The following is a 26,454-nucleotide window of genomic DNA, read 5'->3' as shown; positions in this document are numbered from 1 at the left end:
GTGTTTTCAAAGCTGCAGCTTGATGTGTTTGAAATGAAATTATTTTTCAGATTATATAAGAAAAATCTAGAGGCATTTTAGAGATCAGGTAAAATTTCCAAAGGTGCCTAAGTTACTTTTGAAAGCAGGACATGATCCTAAGTCACTTGGTAATTTGACCCATCAGCTACTTCAAGTGCTTGAAGTTGTCTGCCACTTCATCACAAAAACCAAGAACCTTCTGACTCAACCAACTTCCCCACCACGAAAAACTAATAAAGCACTTAGACCCTGAAACAGTAAATCACACAAGCCCATTCTTAAATCCCATTGATATTAGTGGAAAGTAAGCACACAGGTTAAGTGCTTGGCTGAATTGGGGCCTTTCTTCTGTTCTAAACACATGGGCCTTTCCTTTGTACTCCTTGCTACTGCCTCGTCCACAAAGTGACAGGTGAAATCCAGACAGTTCCAAGTACCATTATAATACCAATGATGCATTAGAGAACCTGTATTCATACTATGCATTTTATGCCCTTAGGCACTATTCACTCATCTACAGAGATTGCCAATAATAATGAAGTAATTGCTAACAATCACTACACTTTTTTTATCTTAGATAGCAGTTGTCTCCTATATTTACTGTAGAAAATATCTATGTGGGGTATTGACTGTTTAATGGTAGACACACTGTTGCAGTATCCATCTGATTTAAAGGAAAGACTCTTGAAAAATGGTAAGACCAAAAGAAAGACAGTATAAGTCACAGCAGCTGTGAGGTGTGATTCCCAAATCAACTAGATAGATAAGCACTAACTCTGCTTGAGCTGGCACTTAAAAATGAGAGTAGTCATGGCAGCATAGGTGGTATCACAGACTAGCCACCTGAGCACCTATACAGGGAGTTGGGGCAGGATTGTACTCAAGTGCTTATCTGAGATCCTGCCTGTGCTGCCACACCCACACTGCTATTTTCAAAATGCTAGTTTGAGCAAAGCAGGGTTTCTCACTGTCAGAAGAATGTCTGGATAATCTATAAGTTATTTTTAGCCCTCACACTACCATTCTTCAATCAGAATTGACTTTCAAATAATTTCATCTTACTTTTAAGCGCAAAGTTAATGATAAGGCTCTAAAATCCAGAGGATTTGGTTTTGCCCCATTTCATGGCATACAGATTTTTTTTTAAAATTAATGTCAATATGCACCCAGATTACACAGGTGAAAGTGCAATTCAAGTACTGAAGAGCAGTTTTGCTGAGCAGACCCTTTCCACATTTTCAGTAGATTAACAGGTCTCAACAGAAAAGTAAGAATATAAGAATGGCCCAACTGAGTCAAACCAAAGGTCCATCTAGCCCAGTATCCTGTCTTCCAACAGTGGCCAGTGCCAGGTGCCCCAGAGGAAATGAACAGAACAGGTAATGATCAAGTGATCCATCCCGTTGCTCATTCCCAGTTTCTGGCAAACAGAGGCTAGGGACACCATCCCTGCCCATCCTGGCTAATAGCCGGTGATGGACCTATCCTCCATGAATTTATCTAGCTTTTTTGAACCCTGTTATGATCTTGGCCTTCACAACATCCTCTGGCAAGGAGTTCCATAGATTGATTGTGTGTTGTGTGAAGAAATACTTCCTTTTATTTGTTTTAAACCTGCTGCCTATTAATTTCATTTGGTGACCCCTAGTTCTTATGTTATGAGAAGTCATAAACACTTCCTTATCTACTTTCTCTACACCAGTCATGATTGTATATATCTCAATCATATCTCCCCTTAGCAATCTCTTTTCCAAACTGAAAAGTCCCAGTCTTATTAATCTCTCCTCATATGGAAGCCCTTCCATATCCCTAATCATTTTTGTTGCCCTTTTCTGAATCTTTTCCAATTCCAATATATTTTTTTTTGAGATAGGGCAACCACATGTGCACAGAGTATTCAAGATGTGAGCATACCATGAATTTATATAGAGGCAACATGATATTTTCTGTCCTATTATCTATCCCTTTCTTAATTATTCCTAGCATTCTGTTCACTTTTTTGACTGCCACTGCACATTGAGTGGATGTTTTCAGAGAACTATCCACAATGACTCCAAGATCTCTTTCTTGAGTGATAACAGTTAAATTAGACCCCATCATTGTATAGGTATAGTTTGGATTATGCTTTCCAATGTGCATTACTTTTCATTTATCAACATTACATTTCATCTGCCATTTTGTTGCCCAGTCACCCAGTTTTGAAAGATCCTTTTGCAGTTCTTCGCAGTCTGCTTGTGTCTTAACTATCTTTAGTAATTTTGTATCATCTGCAATTTTTGTCACCTTACTGTTTACCCCTTTTTCTAGATCATTTATGAATATGTTGAATAGGACTGGGCTCAGAATAGACCTCGGGGGGGACACCACTATTTACCTCTGAAAACTGACCATTTATACCTACCCTTTGTTTCCTATCTTTTAACCAGTTACCAATCCAAGTAAGTTTCACCCTTAAGGTATTCTATTTTGTACAATATAATGAGATCACGCGGTAAAGTTTTAAAAATTAGAAGTTCCATTATTGTAAAGGAAGTAGTCAATATTGTGTATATACAAATGTTAAAAAGCAGCATACTCCCATTATACTGTGTGATGCAGAAGTATAACTGATACATTAGTGTAATATAAAACTGCTATAAAACTATGTAGTTTTAATATCTGACATTTATAGCATCTTTCATCCTACAGAATCCCAGTGGGTTTTACAGATTAGACATAGGGATCAATTCATCCAGCACGGAAATGAAACAGCTGTGTAATATCATATAGCACAGAGTAACCTACAGAACAGTTGAAAACACAATGAGAATATCCTATCCAGCCAAAAGTGCAGGGGATTTCAGGGTGGCAGAATACAAAATAATTATTACTCAAATTACCAGTTGGCCAGGACATCTGAAAAACATCCATACAATGTTTACAGCAAAAGATGGGATTTCTCATGACAAGAAGTCAGGACCTCAGCTTTATAACTCCTCTGAAAGATTGCAGCTCCAGAACACAACAGTCCTAGCACCATCCTAGAATACTGGTTGAGTGCTCTCTCCTACAGGGGAGTAATATCAGCTGGATCACTGGCATCATGCACTACAGCAATTCAATATTCCTTGTAGTTCTCTCAACCAAGTACTGACACAACACAACCCAGGCTTTTGAGTTTGGGAGAGGTGGTGAGGTCTGTTTTGATACTGCTCTGTATCAAAGATGTTGAAAGCTAAAAGGATTATCCAAGAATTACAGTGGTAGGCATATTAAAATACTAGTTGGATCAACAGATGACAGAAAAATAGACAGATATAAGAGAGAATTAATGTGTACATCGAGAAAATAAAGACCGCATATATTTTCGTCAGCTTGTGTTGACAGCCTTGTAAAATTGTACTCTCCAAGGACTGTTATTTTTCTTAATAAAAGGTGAAATTAATATTTTATCATAAAGTAGAGTAAAATAGTTATTTCACCTTGATATTTTACAAAGCAAAACACCAGAGCTTATCATCTCCAAACTCTAGGGGAATTCAACGTTAATATCTGCAACTGAATTACATGACTTGGGCTCATCTAAAACAGCACAATGACAGGACTCCTATTTCATTCTCCCCTTTGAGAGCTGTTTACCAAGCTTTCATTTCTCCTGTTACATTTCTTTCAACTTTTACATTTCAAATAGCAGTAGAACTCACTGCATGCAAGCAATACTGAGGTCTAGACTATGGCATATAGACTGTGCTGCCTTTAAACAGACAATGCCTATCGTGTCTACCAGTATGATAAAGAAAAAAATATTTCACATCTCATTTGCAGCATAAATGTTGTGAATTGTTTGTTGAGGTGCATGAGCAGCCTGAGGGTATTTTGCTTTGTCAGTTACATAGATGGTTTAGGGAACTGCATCAATATAGGCTCTCCTCGTCTTAATACACTGTACAGAAACCCCATTGCACATGGAGTCCTATAGCCAGCTAGTAAATTTACTAATCATCATATTATTAAAAATGTATTCACCATGTATGGTCATTTGTGGTTTATACCTCATCTAAATGTCAGTGGATAATTTAACAGCATAAAAGAAGCTTTTGCAATGGGAGCAGGACATTATTTTGAAACAGGGGCCCCCAATTTTGTGAGCCCTTGTAGGGGACAGAGGCTTCCTCCGGTCCCTTCCAGATCCCAGTTCCAATCCCTTATGTCTTTCTCCCCCACACACACCTCGGGGGGGTTCTTCAAATAAAAGAAAATCCTCTCCCCTCTTCCTTCCCTTTTAAGGGGAGTCCATAGGAAACCAAAGAAAGGCAAAGGTGATCTGGATATCAGGAAGTCTTCCTGGGTCAGCCCTTTGAGCTTGATTTAAAATGACGTCTACCTCCAGCCCCTCCTCTAGGGGCATATTGCTTTGAGGCTGGGTCATGCAGCTTTGGGAGCGGTGAGGCCTGCCACTGACTCCCTCTCAGTGAGCCTGTCTCTGCTGCCTGAGGCAGGACAGCCCTCTTCTTCTTCACAAGCCCTTCTTGTAGCTGGTTTTCCCTTTTAAGCTCCCTTCACCCCTCCAGGTGGAACAAGACTTGCAAGTGCACCTCACTGGTGTTGAACAGGCTCACAGGGGCTCCTTAATCACCTCTGCACCAGAGCCCTTTCTTAAAGGGGGAGGCTTCTGTCTGTTCCTGCAGATGCTTAATGAAGTTCAGGGGAAAGGAACATAAGTGTCAAATTCTGCACACCTGCAAGTCTCCCATTGTTGTAAACTGATACAGTGGATCATCTGGTTCAGCAACCAAAAAAGCAATATAAAGAGTTCACGCTGGAGGCTTGAGAGTGCATAAATTACAAATAAGAAAATCAAAAGGAAATGGTTCTGTGGAACCAGAAACAACGTATAGCCAATAGCATGGCCATCAGAGCTCTCCTTTCTCAAAGGCTTCTACCTTCCACCCCTACTAAGTAGCTGTTTTTACAGTTTCTTCCTGCCATCTGAGAGTCCTACTGTACTCTGAGTCCCCAGCCTTGCCTCATTACTTCCCCTTAGCTCTTAGTATGAGATCTGAGCAGGGATTTAACTCCTTCCTTACTGGAAATCAGGTAGAGTTCCTGCACCCAATCACTATAGTGAAAGATTTTGCAGCTATAATAGTGTATCCTGTTGAACCTACCATACAGTTGTAACCAGGGAACTCAATACTGCTGATAGAATCAGTCAGTAACTGAAAATATATTGAAGCATCTAGAACTCTTCTAATAAAACAATGGAGCACCTGGTGCTGTGTGTGGATTTCCTTTCCTTCCAGCAAAAAGGAAAGAAGCATTTATAAAGTAGCACAAATCATTACTGCTTCCTCTGATATTCATTGTCATAACATGAATTGTGATGCCTACTTTTGGTATTTATGTAGGTACAATCACATCTCAATGGGACATTCATTCAGAATTAGATATAATTGATATCCACCTTGTATAAGTATTTTTCTCTTAAAGATTCAGGACCCAATCCACAGCTGGGGTAAATAAATATAGTTCTGTTGATTTCAGTGGAGCTATGTCAATGTACACCAGTTAAGGATCTCACATTTAAAACCTGAGGTTTTAAAAGCATTAAAATCAAACCTTATACAATTTCAGCTTCTCTGGTAGATAGTTGAATATGTTTCGATATTTTCCTCTAACATCTGCTTCTTTATCATCACATTACTGCATTTGATTATTACTTAAAGGAAGAACTGTAAAAAAAAATTGTGGAAGTTATATTTTTAAAACCACTTCTGAAATTGGTTTTCAGTGTCACTAGCGTTAAAGCAGCAATTTATTTTGCTTAATCACTCCTGAGTTAACTGAAATCTCTTTTTAAAAATATCAGTGATTGATAGTCTCTTTTAATTGCTAGTCAGGGTAAACGTCAATCATGTGCAAAAGCAATTTCCTTATGAAAGTATTGTTTTCTTAAATTCAAAGTGATCCGTGATATTTACACTACTTCCCTCATACAATATAATATGTACAACATGCTAGAATATTTTGTGCCTTGTTTATTTGACAGATAATTTGAGCCAAGTCAAAGTAGGATTTAAGCCACCTTTAAGTTTTTTATAAATGTGGTTTGAAAGAAGAAATGCTAATCAAAGGGAATTGGGGGAGGAACGCTGCCTGATCTGCCTCCTAGAGTTGCCTTCAATTTTTTTTTCATAATGGGGCTGTTATTTACCACAATCCCCATCCCCATTTGATTTGGGCCACAAAATTGCACAGATCTCAAGATACCCCTTCAAGTCACAGGGTTCTGTGCTCAGTACTGGAACCAGGGCTTTCTGTTATTGCTCCTAGCAATACGTCTACCCATCTGTTGCCAGCATCTCTTCAGCTAGTAGCTTCCAAAGGGACACCACTCAAAGGGGGAGGTGTTCCCCAACATAGGGAAAGGTAAACAAAAAAGTAATATAGATTTATCTATAGAAACATTTTAGGAGATTTACCATGACAGAAGAATGATGTGTATATATACACACACACACACACACGTCTTGTCCCCATGTATGATGTATGTCTCTTGGGACTGGGCCTCAGAAGCAACTGATAACTCCCACTTCCTTGGGAGAAATGCAAGATCCATGGTTGGAGGCCTATAGACCTAAAGGTAATGAATGGGCCCCCAAATTTAAGCAGCACATGGCTGTGAAGACTCCATAGAAAAGTACACAATTTATGTTGGAGTATTCAAGGAACTAACACAATGTGTTTTGTCTAAAAGAGATAGAAAGTACATAGAATCCTAGCTATAGCAAAAGATAGTTTAGGGAGTCTCACAGTTTTGAATCAAATGATCCATGTTTTCAGTGTAAAAGAGCATTAACTATGCCCAAGAACTGAAACAGAGTGAGAGAATATTCTAGAATGGTATCAGAAAAGTCTTTTTCCTTCTGAAAGTCAAATTAACTCTACATTTGCTCCTGCCATTTTGTGCCCACAATTATAATGTACGTACAAAAACTAGAACTTGTATGGGGCAATCCAGCAATTATGGTTCTAGCTACATAATTTGCATATGAAAATTTTGAATCTTCTATACACAAATTTGTTTCTTCTCTAGATCAGACCCAAGAATATAAAAACAAAACAAAGGGTTTATCAAAACAAAAATATAAATAGGAGCAAGTTTGCAACTATGTTCAATTTTGTTTCAACTATCAAAATTCACGGATGAGAAGGACTCAATTAAAAGATTCCAGTTTGGGTTAAACATTTTTCAGAGCTTTACTTCCGCATAACACTACAAAAATGAATGGCATTCATAACTCACTAAGGCATTTCTATGGCGGCCATCACTATTGTATGTGTCATAATCCTTTGTGCTCATCTTGAATGGAGTTGTTATATGGTTTAGGAAAAAATATCAGTAGTTAGATGTTCAGTTTGGATAAGAATCCAGATGTTAGGATTCTTGAATAGCTTTGAAACTCTCTGATCAGAAAATGACATTTAAAAAAAGGAAAAGAAAACAAATAAGCAAACCGGGGGAATAATTCAGTCTTTATATGCCTAACATAGAATTTTTTCCTCTGCCTTGCAATCTTTTTAAAGAGAAATTATAGAAACATCCTTTAAAGGCGCCTTCAAAAAGAAGGAGGAAAAAACACTAAGGAGCAATATGAATTGATCCCAACTCAGTACATTTGAAATGTACAGTTTCTATTTGTTTTGTGAAAACCCCTTTTCCCAAAAACTTGAAAGTGAGACAAGGCCCTCAGATAATCTGTGCTATGTGTCACTATCACTAATATTTTTGTGAACTGAGTTGCATAGCAGTTTTTTCACTTATTTGGGTAATAGGTACAAGACTCTTACAGGCTTCACTGTGGCAAGATGAAAAATATTCTTTTGAGAGCTTTTCTTTTGCAACTACAGAAAAGATTACTGAGACACTCTCAAAAATGAAACAGAGTTTATGGCTAGCTTAGTCACATCAGGTAAAATGTTCAGAAGCACTTAGCTGATTTAAGAGTCTAAGTCTAAGTGAAATAAATTTTTGAAAATAGAACTTTTACCTAATGTGCATTTTGAAATACGAAAGTAATTTTAAATAGGGCTGTCAAATGATTTAAAAAATTAATCACGATTAATCGCACTGTTAAACAATAACAGAATGTCATTTATTTAAATAGTTTCAGATATTTTCTACATTTTCTAATACATGTATTTCAATTACAACACAGAATACAAAGTGTACAGTGCTCACTTTATATTTATTTTTTATTTAAAATATTTGCACTGTAAAAAACAAAAGTAATAGTATTTTTCAATTCACTTAATGCAAGTATTGTAGTGCAATCTCTTTATTATGAAAGTTGCACTTACAAATGTAGAATTATATAAAAAAATATGTGTTCAAAAACAAAATAATGTAAAACTTTAGAGACTACAAGTCCTTTCAGTCCTACTTCTTGTTCAGCCAATCGCTCAGCCAAACAAGTTTGTTTACATTTGCAGGAGATAATGCTGCCTGCTTCTTGTTTACAATATCATCTGAAGGTGAGAACAGGCATTCACATGGCACATGGTGTCACAAGATATTTATGTTCCAGATGCTCCAAAGATTCATATGTCCCTTCATGCTTCATCCACCATTCCAGAGGACGTGTCCATGCTAATAATGGGTTCTGCTTGAAAACCATACAAAGCAGTGCAGACTGACACATGTTCATTTTCATTATTTGAGTTAGATGCCACCAGCAGAAGGTTGATTTTTTTTTTGGTGGTTCTGGTTCTGTAGTTTCTGCATCTGAATGTTGCTCTTTAAAGACTTCTGAAAGCATGCTCCACACCTTGTCCCTCTCAGATTTTGGAAGGCATTTCAGATTGTTAAACTTTGGGTCGAGTGACGTAGCTATCTTTAGAAATCTCACATTGGTACTTTCTTTGTGTTTTGTCAACTCTGCAGTGAAAGTGCTCTTAAAATGAACAACATGAGCTGGGTCATCATCTGAGACTGAGGGCTCTAGAGGTGATCCCAGCAATTACAGACCGGTAAGTCTAATGTCGGTACTGAGCAAATTAGTTGAAACAATAGTTAAGAATAAAATTGTCAGACACATAAAAAAACATAAACTGTTGAGCAATAGTCAACATGGTTTCTGTAAAGGGAAATTGTGTCTTACTAATCTATTAGAGATCTTTGAAGGGTCAATAAACATGTGGAATAGGGGGATCCAGTGGATGTAGTGTATTTAGATTTCCAGAAAGCCTTTGACAAGGTCTCTCACCAAAGGCTCTTACGTAAATTAAGCTGTCATGGGATAACAGGGAAGGTCCTTTCATGGATTGAGAACTGGTTAAAAGATAGGGAACAAAGGGTAGGAATTAATGGTAAATTCTCAGAATGGAGAGGGGTAACTAGTGGTGTTCCCCAAGGGTCAGTCCTCAGACCAATCCTATTCAACTTATTCATAAATGATCTGGAGAAAGGGGTAAACAGTGAGGTGGCAAAGTTTGCAGATGATACTAAACTGCTCAAGATAGTTAAGACCAAAGCAGACTGTGACGAACTTCAAAAAGATCTCACAAAACTAAGTGATTGGGCAACAAAATGGCAAATGAAATTTAATGTGGATAAATATAAAGTAATGTAGATTGGAAAAAATAACCCTAACTATACATACAATATGATGGGGGCTAATTTAGCTGCAGCAAGTCAGGAAAAAGATCTTGGAGTCCTCGTGGATAGTTCTCTGAAGATGTCCATGCAGTGTGCAGAGGCGGTCAAAAAAGCAAACAGGATGTTAGGAATCATTAAAAAGGGGATAGAGAATAAGACTGAGAATATATTATTGCCCTTATATAAATGCATGGTACGCCCACATTTAGAATACTGTGTACAGATGTGGTCTCCTCATCTCAAAAAAAATACATTGGCACTAGAAAAGGTTCAGAAAAGGGCTTCTAAAATGATTAGGGGTTTGGAGAGGGTCCCATATGAGGAGAGATTAAAGAGGCTAGGACTCTTCAGCTTGGAAAAGACGAGACTAAGGAGGGATATGATAGAGGTATATAAAATCATGAGTGATGTGGAGATATGGGAATAAGTAAATAACTTTTCCTTATCCACTAATACAAGAACTAGGGGTCACCAAATAAAATTAATAGGCAGCAGGTTTAAAACAAATACAAGGAAGTTCTTCACGCAACTTGTGGACCTCCTTACCGGAGGAGGTTGTGAAGGCTAGGACAATAACAGCGTTTAAAAGAGAACTGGATAAATTCATGATGGTTAAGTCCATTAATGGCTATTAGCCAGGATGTGTAAGGAATGGTGTCCCTAGCCTCTGTTTGTCGGAGGATGGAGATGGATGACAGGAGAGAGATCACTTGATCATTTCCTTTTAGGTCCACTCCCTCTGGGGCACCTGGCATTGGCCACTGTCAGTAGACGGGATACTGGGCTAGATGGGCCTTTGGTCTGGGCTAGATGGGTCTTTGGTACGGCCGTTCTTATGTTCTTATAATATGAACTATATGGCAGAATGTGAGTAAAACAGAGCAGGAGACATACAATTCTCCCCCAAGGAGTTCAGTCACAAATTTAATTAACACGTTATTTTTTACTGAGTATCTTCAGCATGGAAGCATGTCCTCTGGAATGGTGGCCAAAGCCTGAAGGGGCATACCTGGCACATAAATACCTTGTAATGCTGGCTACAAATGTGCCATGTGAATGCCTGTTCTCACTTTCAGGTAAATAAGATGCAGGCAGCATTATCTCCCACAAATAAAAACACAATTGTTTATCTTAGTGATTGGCTGAATGAGAAGTAGGACTGAGTGCACTTGTAGGCTCTAAAGTTTTACATTGTTTTGGTTTTGAGTTATTGTAACAAAAAAAATCTACATTTGTAAATTGCACTTTCACCATAAAGAGATTACACTACGGAACTTGTTTGAAGTCAATTGAAAAAATACGATTTCTTTTGTTTGCCTTTTTACAGTGCAAATATTTGTAATAAAATTAGCAATATAAATTGAGAACTGTCTACTTTGTATACTGTGTTGTAATTGAAATCAATATATTTGAAAATGTAGAAAAACATCCAAAAAATTTAATACATTTCAATAGGCATTCTATTTTTTAACAGTGCAATTAAATCTGTGATTAATCACAATTAATTTTTTTAGTTAACTGCAATAAGAAAGAGGATCCTTATGAGACAGAATTTATGTAAAGTAAAAGTAAACGTTTTGTGGGAGAGCATGAACTCATGAGATTAGCAGCCTGATTAGCAGAGCAAAGATAGCTTTTGAATAAGCAGCCCAACTGAACCAAATTCCTGGTCATTTGGGGGTTCACCCATCACTAACTATGACTGATACATAGGTCCCCACTCAGCTCTGATGTAATTGGACTCTGATTGACGTATAAAGCAATGGAGGACTTTTTTTTTCTCCCAGTCCTGCAAAACATTTTGCCACCAATCACCTGATCAAAATGTCTAACACCTGTCCAAGCTTCCCCTTCTCTCCCCAACATTAGTGGAATCTTGTTGACCACAATCACTCCCTTTTCTGTGATCATATGAATGAACATCACAGATTGTGTTTTTATTAAGAAATAGGGTAACCAGCATCCCTGAGAATTGAAGATGTCAGTTTTCAAGCCCAGTTCTTGTCCAGTTTACAGTTTTTTGCTGGTTATTCTAAGTCCTAGCAGCATGGCTATCTGAAGGAGCCACCAACGTGCTGTTCTGGTAAAACCGTCTACAGACTGGATGAGCCCAGGGAAAACTCCCAGGCTTGTCATACAATAGCAATGCCATCATGCCCTCCATGATACCTTCTGGGGAGCATCCCATTCCAGCCATCCTTCCCCTAACAAAGTCAAGTCTATGTGTGCTAGAAGCTGAGAGCTACCACCAGTGGCAAGTCTATAGCCAGCTCAGCTGTATTGCCTTCATGTGCAGATAGCTACTGACCAAGTCTCCAGGCTATGTCCACACTTCTGCTCACCCCCTTATGAGGCAGGGAAGTTTTATTAGCTCCTACTTACAAATCAGGAAACTGATGGCAAAGTCTTTTTCTGGTCCCCAAAGCCCAGTCCAGGGTGGGTGGCTGTGAGGGGAGTTAATTTTAGGAAAGATCAATGACAATTTTTCAACCCTAGTGATCAGTTTACATGGATTTATACTTCAGGGATATCTTTACATGGAAAAAGGCTAGATGTTAGCTGTTTTTAAATGAATATCGAGAATCTCTGGCACATTTTTAGTTCCCCCAAGTTAGGGTTGTGGCATCTGTGTTTGTGGGCTTGAATGGCTCTGGTCAATAAAAGTCACACCTGCTTGCATCAGGATCAGATTTCCCCCCTCCCCCATTTAATATGTACATAATTAAGTGTTACAGAATGGTCTGTTTACACAGAGGTCTTCCATTCACCTCAACAGGCAAAAAAGCACTTTGGATCCTGCACTAGGACAGACATGTAAAGTCATTTTAACTTCCCTTGACTCTACACACTTTCCTAAAGTGCTTGAGACAATGCAAAACTGAAAAAAATTGGAAATGCAAGACTGAATTTAGGGGCTGTTCACCTTCTGGATTCCAAAGCTGCTGCAGAGCAAAGTGTTTTATCTCAGATCTCAAGCCAGGATCAGCCAATACTTTATTGTTGCAAAATTACAAATTCTAATATTTCCTGATTCCTTGGTTGGTTTTCTGATCAGGAATGACCAATTTAAAAAAAAAAACATAATCCAAAAGAAAATGGCTTATTTGGAACAGAGGGGTTGCAGAGAGAGACACTGGGACATGTTGGTTTGCTCCAGAAAGCAAATCAAATTTATATTTTTAACTAGACTTTTCTGCTACAGTTCCCAGCCCCCCCCCCCCAATCACATCAAAATATAATTCTGTTACGGCATGAAAGCAATGTCAGCTAGGGTATTTTATTATTCAAAGGGGAAACTTTTCATTTTAGCAGCAGAGAGAATTCAGAGCCTGGAATGGAGTCTATGGAATTGTATCAGTCCTGGAGAAAGTCAGTGCATCTTAATGAGTTCTTAAGGCTGCCTGTGACTTGATAAATATAAGTTTAGTACTGGCTACAGTAAGCCAACAACTGCATTGCATAAACATGATTTATGAAAGGATATTTTAGTTAAATAAACCAGTGCTATGCCAGACTGAATATCCATCATATACAAATGGCAAAAGGGAAATAGTCACTGTCTGCTGGAAGGAGCACACCGAGTGCAGGAAGATGGGTAAGAAAAATGGAGTACTTGTTACTAGTTCTGGCTGAACATGTTGGATAGTGGCAGGTTTGAAGAGAGGATCTTTCATTGGGTGATGTAGAGGGAACTATGGTTTACTGGAGGGAATGAAGGATCTGTGAGAAGATTGGAGCATGGCAGAAAGAGGAAGAGGGGATTGGTGGGACAATTTAGCTTACCTTCTTCCCCAAAAGATGGAAGATGAGGAAAGCAGCTTGCTGGTGGCCTGTAAAGTGCCCAGGAGGGGCAGGAGGTAAGTGGCCATCCAACAGCCCAATGGTATTAACCTATGGTCCTCCTGTGAAGATGTATTTTCTGTTATTTGGTGTGAGGACTTTCCATAGGAAGAAAGCCAAACTTACTCCATCTTCTTCCATGACACAGCCCATATTTTTAGAAGATTTGCAAACTTCAGTTAACTGGAGTTCAATTTCATTTTGATAGTAAACCCCCCAAAAAGGTTACAGCAAGCTTTAGCTTTTGTTACTAAATCTTTGCTGAGCTCTCTCTATATTCTGTTTGGAGCAATCAACTGTAGCTTTTATAGGCTGTTTGAATTGTATCTACTATTGATAAAATGAACCAGCACAAGGCTGAGGCAGAGTGAAATTCACATAAGTTGATTGATGACACAGCCCTTGAGCACCAGAAGCTGCTAATAAAAAAAAATCACATTAATGGGTTTATAGAGTATTTCTTACAATGCAATTGCATACGTATCTGACTAGAAGCATCACACAGAGTTGAGGATAGTGGCACCAGATGAGTGATGCTTTCGCACAAGTTGAAGACAATGTACACATGGACACAGCTCTAAGACAAAATAGAGGCCATGTCACTATCACTGCTCTGCAATCACAGAACAAACACCTGTCAAAAGGTTTGGTTATATTAATACACTTTGAAACCTTATTTTTCCAATGAGTTTACAATTTAGGTGACAACATGTTTTGCTTCTCTATAGTTTTTAAGTTTAGTTACTTCCAATTATTGTTGGCTTACTGCGTTCAGTACTAAATTATATTGATATTGAACCTTCTCTCTTAACTTTAAACTTATACCTTAATACACAAAGATTTTTTTCACAATTCTAGTGTCTTCACTTTATACTGCGCTTTCAAATTTTCCATTATCAACAAGAGAGTTTTTATTCTAAAGTATCTGTCCAACAAACCTAGTACAGCCTACAGCCAATGACCTGTTTGAGAAAATCTTCAAAAGGGAAACATGTTTCCCTTTAAGTGTATGCTTCTGTGATTTTCTAGATTTTGTTTGCTAAGTATTATTGTTAAATAGCCTACCAAAACATAAATCTAGGGCTCAGTCATGAATGGCACCAGATTTGCAGTAGAGACCCAGACACCCAGCTGTTGCCTGGATCGTGCACCTTTCTAAAGAATTCAGCACACTTGAAATGGTCAGAACTTGCCCACTGAATTGAAAGGGTTTGTTTTATCAAATGGCCAAATACTATCTGGAGATGGTGGAGTGAAGGGTATGAGGAGTCACAAAGAACCTTTCTCCCTCTTTTTATTTCTTTTTCACATGAAAGCCAGAAACAATAGCCTCTGTGTAGCTGAGGAAGAACAAGAACTACTCCTTTCTAGTTCTCCCAGAGGTACAAAGCATCTTAAATGGCGGGTAGAGGAGAGGAAACTATTGTCCAGCCCCTTTCACACAGTATGGGGGAGCTGGTTAGCCACACTAGAGAAAGCAGTCTGTACCTTCCAGAGATGAAGCCACATATTGCACTGTGTCTTTGCCTTTTGTGCTAGTATGGCTTCTATTAACCCCACCAGCAAAACCAAACTATCAAGGGAAGTGGTGGATTCTCTATCACTTAACATCTTCAAACCAAGACTGGGTGCCTTTTTTGGAAGATATGCTTACTGAGCTAAGGAGGAACTAGATGAAATTCTATGGCTTTTCGGAGTATGTGATCTAATGGTGCCTTCTGGCCTAAAACAAAAACAAAAAAAAATATTATATAAACTAGATCTGTTTTAAACATTTTCACAATTTTTGGACTTTTATAAACTGGAATTTTAATAAAATATGTTTTCAACATTCTCTTTTTCCTCTCCCTTGCTCCCCCTCGTCTTTCCTTCTTCTGTCTCTTAGTCATTTTTTTATTTCATTTTTCCTTCCCATCTCCATTTTTTTTTATTTCCTATTTTTAAGGGCAAGATGGAAAAAGAAGAGTTCCATGGTATGTGAGAATGTTGAGGGAAGTAACCACAAGAAAAAATAAATCAAAGAAAATTTGATCAAAATGTTCCTGAAAATTGTTCCTTTCTTAAACATATGGAAGGAAAATGATTTGAAAGTTTCAAAAGTTGGGGTAATGGGAATGCCACTATACACATTGCTCTGTTTCCTTACATTTTTCAGCCAGCTATATTCCAGCATAGGCAAGTGTGAAAAATAAAACAACCTGCTTTTTAAGTTAAATAAAAAAAAACCAAAAAGTTATAACAAAATAATAATACAGTTACCAGTATTTAAATAGTTTAGTCCAAACCTTACCATGTCATTCAGAGTGTAGGGCTATGAAGGAACCTTTGTAAAATGAAGTTAGGCACACCCTGAATTGGTGAGTAAGGATTTAGGAATAGTGGTTGTATATTATTGATATTCATCCATTCCCTGGTGAGAGAGTTAGTTTTGTTTTCATCAGTAAGACGGGAACTGCTGTTTTAATTAAAATAATTTGTTTGGTAGGGCAGGCAGCATTGAGACTGTTAGAATCAAAATTACCTTTTGCTACATTTAATTTTTGGGTCATGGGTCTAAGTATTTTGGAAAGTCCAATTTTACAGAAAATTAAACAGTTAAAGGAATCGGACTGCAAGCCCTTTATTATTTCTTCAGTAACAGACCTTGATGGTTTTGTTTCAGGGTTCTCTAAAGGGAGATTTCCAAGAGATGGGCGAGACAGAATTTCCACTTCTCCCAATCTTGTCTTTTCAATTTTTTCCTTTTAAGTGCCAGGGATTCATTATTCTACTTTGACCTCACTCTGTTTTTTTTTGAACTAGTCTAAGAACTGATGCAAACTGATGTATCTCTACTGATGCAGCTCCACTGAAGTCAGAGCTATACTAGATCTGAGGATCTGGTCCCGTGTGTACACGTGCACAGACATGTAGACTAAATCAAAGCATAGCTGACAACACATGCTCAGCACACAGGCAGTGACAAAAGTTTCAACAAGACAAATCCATACAACAACTCTACTCACTCCAGTAGATGCTTCCTCAATTGCCTTTGTTAATTAAATTTTGGGTGTGAGAGTCTCCTTTAGTTCAACACCTTCAAGCCCAATTCATGGGTGTGTGTAGCCTAAGTAGTGACGGACTGATAGCAACAGAGACACTTAATATTACTACTGAATTCACTATCCAGTAATAACTCCAGTCACAGCATTAATTGGAATAGATACCATCTAAAAATAATTTGATGCTGATCCTGCTGATGCTGAAGTCAATGGCAATAAATTCAATAAATTCCCACTACATGCATCCAATGAAGTGGGTATTCACCCACAAAAGCTCATGCTCCAATATGTCTGTTAGTCTATAAGGTGCCACAGGACTCTTTGCTGCTTTTAATGAATTCATTAACACTAATGGTGAAGGACTGGGGCCTTAGCTAATGAAAGGAAACAATGAATGGTTGCAGTGAACAGAAGATTTCTCTATTGGTCCCAGTAAAGTACCTAAACAATACAGGCCCAATCCTGCACACATTTTGCTAATGAATTCAATGGGAGCAAAATTGGGATCTCAAGGAGGGCCACAAAAAGAGTTAAAACAAATACATAAATAAACCAAGCAACCAGCTAACCAACCATCAGGGATATTTGAATGGCCTGCTATTTCAAGAGTCCCAACAACCCAAATCTTCCCCTTTTCAGTCCTTCAATTTTTGAGATTTGATATCTTAACTAGTGCAACATATAGTCATAGAATACACACCAGGTCACAATGTCTCTCACTCAGTTTTGGCTTGGCTGTCCCCACTCTCCCTCCCCATCATGATGGTGGGATTGATGGAGCCAACCTGAGCAGTGCTGAGACCCCCATGCATTACGTCACAAGGCCACTCACTCAGTTTTGACCCTGCTGCTCCCCCATTATGAGGCAGAGCTCCTGGGGCCAAACTTGACTGGCAATGAGGTGGCCAGCGCCGCTCTTCCTCACCACTGCTAATGACATGTACAATGCATGATGTGTGTCTGGTTGCAATTAACACTGGTGAGAGTTATAGATTTGGCCTATATCATTGGCTCATATGTACAAACACACTCAGACCCCAGTTATTACCGAATCCTTAACCTTCCAACCCTACCAACACAAATGTGCCATATAGGAAAAAAAAAAAAAAAAAAGAAGTGACCAGAAAGTAAAATGTTCATCTAAAGAAAAAAACCTTTATCATATAAAAGAGTCCTTTCAACAAATATAGGATTGCTTCTTGTCAAACTTCAATTCTTGACCCCTCAATATAATCCATAAACAATTTCCATATCTCCAAATAAATCACCCATAGCCTGTATATTTGATAAAATGTTCATTCCAGAGATGCAATCTGAGATAGGATAGTCATCTAGTCTGTCTCTTTTGGGGGGGACATCTGTGCAGTTTTTCAAGATTACTTTCTATGCCAAGAGTAATCCAGTCTGCTTCCTGGTTGCCTTCTTTGATAAAGTGCTCTTGCAATCAAAAGCATCATTTAAAATACACACAGCAGTGTTAGCTATGAAATCCACATACAGAATAATTCTTACCTTCTTTATCACCTTCCCCCACCCCCAACAAATATGCAGATATGATGTAAAACCCCAAAGCAACATGGATAGACTTTTATGTGGTTTCAACATGGTCAGCAGACGTTTTGGAGCTTTGAAACCATTTATGTTTTTTTTCTTGCTTTAGCATTCAGAATAAATTATAGAATATTTTAAGTCACTGATTTTACATTTGTTTCATAATTATGAAACGAAATCTTTTCTCATTAACTTTCCATGGAAAATGTATCTACTCATCTCCCATGCGCACAGTAGTTCTCTCAATTATATTCTTGATGAACACCAATTCTGATTTCTTTCAGGGCTTGTTCACACTACCACTTAAGTTGATGAAAAACTAACCCCCCCCGAACAACGTATCTTACATCGACTTAAAGACAATCTCCTGCTGACACAGCTTCCGCCTCTCATTGAGGTACAGTAATTACATCAACAGGAGACTGCTCTCCCATCAATGGACTGTGTCATCATCAGATGTACTGCAGCGGTGCCAATTTAGAGCAGTAGTGAAGACAATCCCTTAGTGTCTGAGCCAGTGCCAAAGGGAATGTCTGTCCTATAGTGCCCTCTAATGGCCAGGGTTAGCTCTGCAGTACCCTACCTCAGTTTCATCTTCTGTTTGGGGCCCCTTAAAAAGTGCACTCATTCCAGATATTCACACATTTCCCTTGTAAGACCCAAGTTATAAAGTTCTGCACAGTCTTTTAAAATAGACCTCTGTGGAATTAGAGCAAGAACTGATAGGGATTTGAAGGGGATTTCAATGCATTACAGTCTCTGTTAGCAAGAGTCAGGCTAGCTATAACCCTAATAATGCGAGATTTGTAGAAGCAAGGATTGTGTGAGGCGAGTGGGAAAGAACACTGTGAGAAGTTGTCGTGATCTTGTGTAGATAAATATGGAATGTAGACTAGAGTCTAAATAAGTGAGAAATATAAGATATCAAGATGACCTAAGTATAAACAAAATGCAGCTGTTGCTTATTATTGTATGTAACAAAAGGTATAAATGCTTGTTGTAATTGTTTACCTGTAGAGAGACCTGCCTAGGAGGGGGAAACCCTGTGTCCTAGTGCACTGTCTCCCTCTGTGCAATTGCTTGAGAAATAAAGTATCTGACTTTGCTCCCAGAGAGTGAGAACTATGTTTTTCTCCGACACCTCAAACCTACTGTCTTCAGAATAGTTTCAAACTGTGTCCAGCCCTCCTGCCTGAGTGTCTATCTTCTCTTCAGAGTTCGAACACTCTTATGCTCCAGTCCCAGGCTGGGCATAGCCCCTCCTCCCTGAGAGTCCATCTTTCTGTTCTCCCAGCACTTCTTGCCTGGGATTTGGACTTCTCCACAAGCAATATTTCCCACTGGTATATGCCCTCTGCAAGAGCCTTCTTACTTTCTGCATGTCTGTAGGCATCTGCCAACACTCCCTTCCTGCTGTCTCTCCCTTTATAAGGCCCAAGTGGCATCCCTTAGGACAACTTGTGCAGCAAGTAATCTGTCACAGGTACACTGAACCTTGCTGTCTCTCAAAAAGGCCAGTCACCCTGCAACAGCTAGATTACAATGAGAGGATTTCTATAAGGACTTATTTAGTCATTCTTTCAGATGTAATAACACTAACTTAGTACAGACTGAGCTACACGGACTTTGATAAGTTTGAAAAAAGCTAGATATTTCACATAAATGTGTCAGAAAGGTGTTAAAAGGCCCTTTTGTACCCAAATTGAACAATACACCTTAAAACTCCCCTCCTGGTTTATTTGAGTTATTCCTAATGTACACTTGCAAACCCCAACCCTTTAAGCTCCTCTATGGGGACAGACCTCTGCAACCACACAGAGCCACCATGAAGTCAGTGGACCATAGTACAGGTGTAGGGATATACTCGCATGTATGGACTTGTATGAACTTGCAGGATCATAAATATATGATAGATACCACTGCTCTGCATACTCTGCTACATATGCTGGCTGTTTGATAATGGAGATTTTTGCTCTTAAAAATCTGTAAATGGTGGACTGACTCATCAGAAAAAGAGAGAGCTGCAGTTAGCAAAATTTCTCTCTCTAGGGTTAGTAAGTCTAATGAGAAAGTGAAATAATTTAATATAATTAGAAAGTAAACAGAAGAACTCCCTGCCTAGTATTCAACTGCATCTTACAATATTGGCCTTTGGCCTCAGACCTACCACAGACAATTTCAGCTCTCCGACCATATTTTGTTGCTGCCTTCAATGGAGCCATGTTAAAGTAGGAAATACCAGACTGTAACTTTTGGCATTCTCTGAACCTAAATTTGTTGGAAAATTGTCTAAAAAGCAAGACAGGCCAGACCATGGTAAAAGAGCTTAAGAAGAAATAACAGATCCTGTGTATTGCCAGGTTTACTGGGAATTAAAATCCTTCCTGGATTAGCCAGGGGCCTCAGACACACTTAAAGCAAGTAGGATTCTGAACATCCTCCTCAGAAACCACCTTCTGGCTTATCAAGGTAAACTTCTAGCTTGCTCCCCTAGGAGCCTTGATATAAATTTAGGGTTGAGCAAGACCTAAGGCTAAATTCACAAAAGCACTTGGGCACCTGAACACCAGATTTAGGCACATAAAATTCTGGGGTTTAGGTGCCTAAGTCCCAATTTCGGTTCCACTGCAATCCACAAAACTCCTGCAAAACCCTGTAGGTGCCTAAACTCACTAAGTGCCCACTTTTGTGAATCACATTCCAAGGCACCTGTCTCCCCCACATTCATTGTATAGGGAGCCTATGCGCTGAGCTCAGCCTTTGGGAATCACAGTGTTGTTTCTGTTATTTTCTAGGTGCCTAAAAGATCCACAGTATCACAATGCCTAACTCCCTTTGTGACTCTAGTCCCTTGTGCCTGAGTCTTCATTGCCTTGCCCCTTGTGTTGTCATTCACACCTACACTAAACGTGCATAAAACACTGCTGTTCTGACTGGGTTTTGCACTCACTTTGCACAGGTGTTAAGTGATGATATAAATAATTTAAAAAAAAGTGAAGGGTCAGACTGCACAAATCTGTATTCCTTTGGCTATTTAGGGTGCAGCTGAGGGAAGCCTTTCATATGTGTTTGTTTCTTTCAGGCAGAGTTCATTGTTTTTACAATAGGACTAAACTTTGTTGTGCAGATTTATTTTGCCCCTCAGCCCAGCCAGCTTCTGCACCAGCCAGTCTATATCAATAACTATTTTAAAAGAAAGCAATACAACCTAAACACTGCTGATAGAATTAAGTTCAGGTACCCACACAAATGTATGTGGAATTTAGACCTGACCCTGCATGTCTTTCACAACCAGAATGCCAGTTCATCCCAGTGGGAGCTCTGCTTGTGAAAAGACTACAGGACTGGAACACCTATGGCATAAATCAGTGTTAAAGGAACCTAACTAAGGAATTTCCTCAGACCCTTCCTTCAAGGGCAAGGGAATGTTGTTTTGTATTGGTAGTGGCTCTGCATCTTAAAAATAATGATAATATAACAAAAGTCTGGTTATAATAGAATTTGCTGGTCCAAACCTAAGTTCATATCAGACCAGATTTTAAAAAAGAGAACAATTGCTAATGTGGGGAAAGTATCTTGGAAATAACAAAAATGTCTGATTTGGTATTTATTCCTTCCCCCTTCATCATCTATGATCAGCAGAAGAAATGCCATGCCATCATAGTGTAGAAATAATGAGAAGAAAATACAACTAGGTGGTGTAAGTAGCAATTTAGGAAAAAATAGCAGATGATCATGAAATTAAAGCCAGGATTTTAATGAATACACACAATGGGGTCAAATTAGTATTGCAGAGGTAATCTTAACAGGGACATTTCCTAACATTTCAGTGCTTGATTTTGGAACCTTATTATTTATAAAGGTAGAATTTTTGGATGTTATATTGCTTTATACAGAGGTTTTACATCTGTTCTAGAAAGCAAATGAGTGTAAAATGCACCACTAACCCAAAGTAATATTACTTCAGATCCCTATCATTAGCTTCTATCCTATAACGTAAAACCAGCTTGCAAAAAGCAAGCCTGAGAATAATCAGTTACATTTTGTCACTAAAGGATGAAAATTCTTATTTCAGCCTAACTTAACTCATTTTTCAGCCAGCAGCCCTTAAGAGAGACAAAAAAGAAAATGTACAGTTGGCCTGCACCGGCTGCAAGATGACACTGTATTCATGTGATGGGTTTTGGAGAGCGGCTTCTCTATTTGGTTTTACTAATAGAGCCTGTTTGGCCCAAATCTCAGACATATTAAATTAAAAAGAAAGGTTTCATGCTCTGTGGTACCTAGCCATCTGCTTAGGGACTCTTTATATATTTAAAGTTAATCACATACTTAAGTGCGCTGCTGCACTGGGACCTGATCTAAAATCCATTGAATGCAATGGGAGTCTTTCAGTTGACCTCAGAGGGTTTCGGATTAGGCCCATTTCAATTGTTCCACTGAACTGTGGAGGGCACATGAGTTCTAGGAGCCCATGTTATCTAGCTGTGAAAGTACCTCAACAATAGTAGACATACTCAATACCTGCTTTTCATGTTTATTGACTCATTTTTTGTTAACCAAAACCTTCAGATTAGGTAATCACTTTCTACATTTATGGCAGGAATTCCCACTGGAAACACAAAATTAAATCCTTGTCAGGAATTTGTTTTTATAAATGAAGCAAACACTGAGACACAGTATCCTCATTAACTATGAACTGACAAGCACTCAAGTTCACTGTTGTTCAATTTAATATTGGACCCTTTAGTGCATGATGCATTCTAGACATTCTCCCTTAGCTCCACCTTCTATATAATGAAGAAACTTAATTGCAAACTATTAAAAAGAGATTACAATCTGCTGAACTAATTACAGTTTATAATGCATTACCTGAGTTTCTCTCTCTCTTCCTATCTCAAGGCTAATGAGGCTTCCTCTAAGACACAATATGAATATTGGTTTCTCTAAGTCATGGTTTCAACAAGATCTCTTTGTGAAATCCAAAGAAGGGCCAAATTGGAACACTTCAGAAAGTCTCCACAGTGTATATGGAAAGGGAGGTTAAAGTATCCACACTTAAGAAATTAAGGAAGACATTTCATATTGAACTTAAAAAAAAATCAACTATGGTACAACTGACCACAAACATATGCAGTGGGCTGTTGTGATTAGCTTGTCTTGGTAGTTCTCCAAGCTCTAGAAAGAGGTCTCCTATTCATTGAGCTTATTCAGTTTCAAGATGAGAGATGCACTTCTGTCATCCCACTTAATTTTGGAGTTCTAGAAGAGGGTCCCTATTTATCGTTATATTCATCATATGGGCCTGGTCTACTTCTCAGCACGTTTCTTTATTTTAATTAAAAATCTTTGAAACTGTTGCATCTTATTTCAAAGCAAATGATGCTTTGACACCCCTGGAAATGCAACTCCTTATCCGGGCAAGTTCTTATCTGGATTTGATTAGCATATACTTCCATGTTTTAAATGTAATATGCCTTTTGCAGCTGTAACAGAACTTGAATTAATTTTAATACCATATGCCATTTCAGCATAAGTGGACAGTCTTTCACTTTCATTAAAGATTCAACATTTTATTTCCTATAGGCAACATCAAAAGAATCTAGCAATGGATTATATTTTATTCATGCAAAATCTTGTATCAGGAATCAAGTCCATTTTGTTATCACTGTCTCCATTGTGCTATTATGCAGAGTAAGTACTCTTGTCAAAAGGAGATACCGCCATTGGCCTTTTGGTTACACTGGTATTTAGCATTATGATTTTGAAGGGTTCCCACAGGGCTGATAGACCCGGTTATATTTTTTATTAATAGAAATTGTTGCTTTTCTGAAATAGAAGAGACATAAAACCAAGATCCAAACCGCTTGGACTAATCAAAGATCTCCTGGCACATTTTGCAAAGGTTGAGATCTTAGTACTGGTGTCCAGACAGCTGGCCAAATTCAACCTAAATAATTATATACTTCTTACCAAAGTCCCCCTTCTAATTTAAGTGGGGAAATTATTCTTTATTTCCTCTTCATTTTTTCATACTTCTGGAACATCATTGCTGCTGCATTCAATCTCAGAGGTGGCTGTATTTCAGTGGATAATGAAGTGCATGTACTTTCCTGTACAGTCCTGCAATAAGCACACTACAAATTCTTTAATATTCAGGCTAACAGTGATGCTTATTATAAAAGATCAGTTTGTGAACACCTTGCTCACATTGGTGAGTAGGTACTCATGGTAGTTCTCCCATTTGAAGTCAATGAATTCTCCTATATTACCACTCCAAGCACCCCTTTTCTCACTGTCTGTCCCCGTTCGTGGTGCCGCTTCTTTTCTCAGCACTTCAAAATGAGGTGCAAGTTTTAGTCACAAGAGTTAATGGTAAGCACCATGCTATCTAATAATGATGCCATTGTACATGTAACCACAATTATTACTACTACTTATACCGTAATTCAATAATCAGAAAAAGATATAGCTTGAAAAAGGGTTGATTTTAATGTGTCTCTGGAGCTTTGTTTCTATACAGTACATTTGATATGGTTTCATTTAGGGCCTAATCCTGCAAATACTTACTACAAAGGTTGGAGAGACACCTAACTCCTAATGAGCTAATGAAACTCGATGGGAGTTGGGTGCCTAACTCCCATCTGTGCTTTTGAAAATCTCCCTTGCAGTATTTATAACTGTGAATAGCTCACATTGACTCCTTTGCATCCATATTAACTAACATTTAACATAACACCAATACAATGTTTCTTTTACACTAAGTACAGGATCCAGTTCCTCTGCCTAGCTTTCTAGAGTATATTTTCTTTCCTCATACAGGGCTAGATCCTGCAAATGCTACTCAGGTTGAACATCATTATTTCCAAGCGACTCCTTTCAGGAGCTGCCTCCCTGGAGCTAATTGCAGGATTGGGCACTTGATTTTTAAAAAGTGTCTTTGTTTTTCTAATTGTAAACAATTTCCCAAATGTCCCTTCCATATACAAATCAGTGGGGATGCTGCCAATAAGATCCTATAGGGATCTAGAACAGTGACTCTCATAACAACCTATAGAATTTAACAGATATAATTATACCCTTTATGGAATGTGTTGGTTGAAAAATTGTATAAAAGGACAGCTTTCTCCACCAACATTCTATAGGATTTTTCCATAAGATATACATTTGGGATATCTGTGTAGACTTTCCAGTAGAAATGAAAATTCTACACATGATCAGTTAGGATTATTACAGACTGACAGATCTTCCCTTTTGCATTTATATAATCATAGAAATGTAGGACTGAAATAATTGGTCATCTAATCCAGTCCTCTCAACTGAGGCAGAGCTAAGGATTATCCACACAATCCCTAACAGGAGTTTGCCTAACCTGTTATTAAAAATCTCCAATGACAGAGATTCCACAACCTCCCTAGCTAATTTGTTCCAGTCCTTAACTACCCTTATAGTTGGAAATTCTTTCCAAATGTCTAACTGAAATCTCTCTTGCTGCAATTGAAGCTCATTACTTCTTCCCCTGTCCTTAATGGTTCATCATCATCATCATCATCATCATGTTCCTAATGCCTCTGGCATTATTGGGCAGTGATAAAGCTCCTCCACTCCTGTATGTTTCAGGCAAGTTTTTCAGTGGTTCCCCAACTGTGCCCCAAGTTTTTCAGCTTGGCTTCCACAGGTCTTCACTATGTTGTTTTCGGGCAGCCTTGTTTTCACTTGCCTTCAGAGTCCATCTTATTGCTACTCTGGTGATGGATTCAGTTTCCATCCAAAGCACATGACCAATCCAACTCCAATGCCTCCTGGCAATGATGGTGCCCAAATCTTCTTGGTTGCACTGTTTCAATAGAACTTGGTTTGAGATTGTTCTGGGCCAAAAGATACAGAAGATTTTTCTGAGGCAGATTGTATGGAACAAAGACAGTTTGGGTTTGTCATACCTTCTCATTCCCTAGCATTTTGAACTATGAAGTAATGTTGAAAGTACGCAGCTCTGATAAATCTTGAGTTTGGTTTCGGAGTTGTATTTTGATGATTTTCAGACTATATTTAAGCTCCTGAAGGTGTTCCTGGCTTTACTGATTTTTGTTCCGGATGTCCTGGCTAGTTCCACTGTCCTGGCTGATGGTGATGCCCAAGTACGTGAATGTTTCTACATTGGTGAGAACATAATCCTCTATCTGTACTGGTGATGGTGAGGCAATATTAAAGGTCATGATATCTGTCTTATTGAGGTTGATTTTCAGTCCAATTTGCTGGGTGAATGCATTGAGTTGAGTTGTTTTTTCTTGAATATGGTGTTGGGTGTGTGATAGGAGAGTGAGATCATCTGCGAAGTCCAGGTCTTCAAGGGATGAGAAGAGA

The sequence above is a fragment of the Mauremys reevesii genome, linkage group 8 (assembly GCF_016161935.1).
Source record: "Mauremys reevesii isolate NIE-2019 linkage group 8, ASM1616193v1, whole genome shotgun sequence".
NCBI lineage: Eukaryota > Metazoa > Chordata > Testudines > Geoemydidae > Mauremys > Mauremys reevesii.
The sequence above is the reverse complement of the archived record's forward strand: the minus strand, read 5'-3'. Positions refer to the sequence as shown.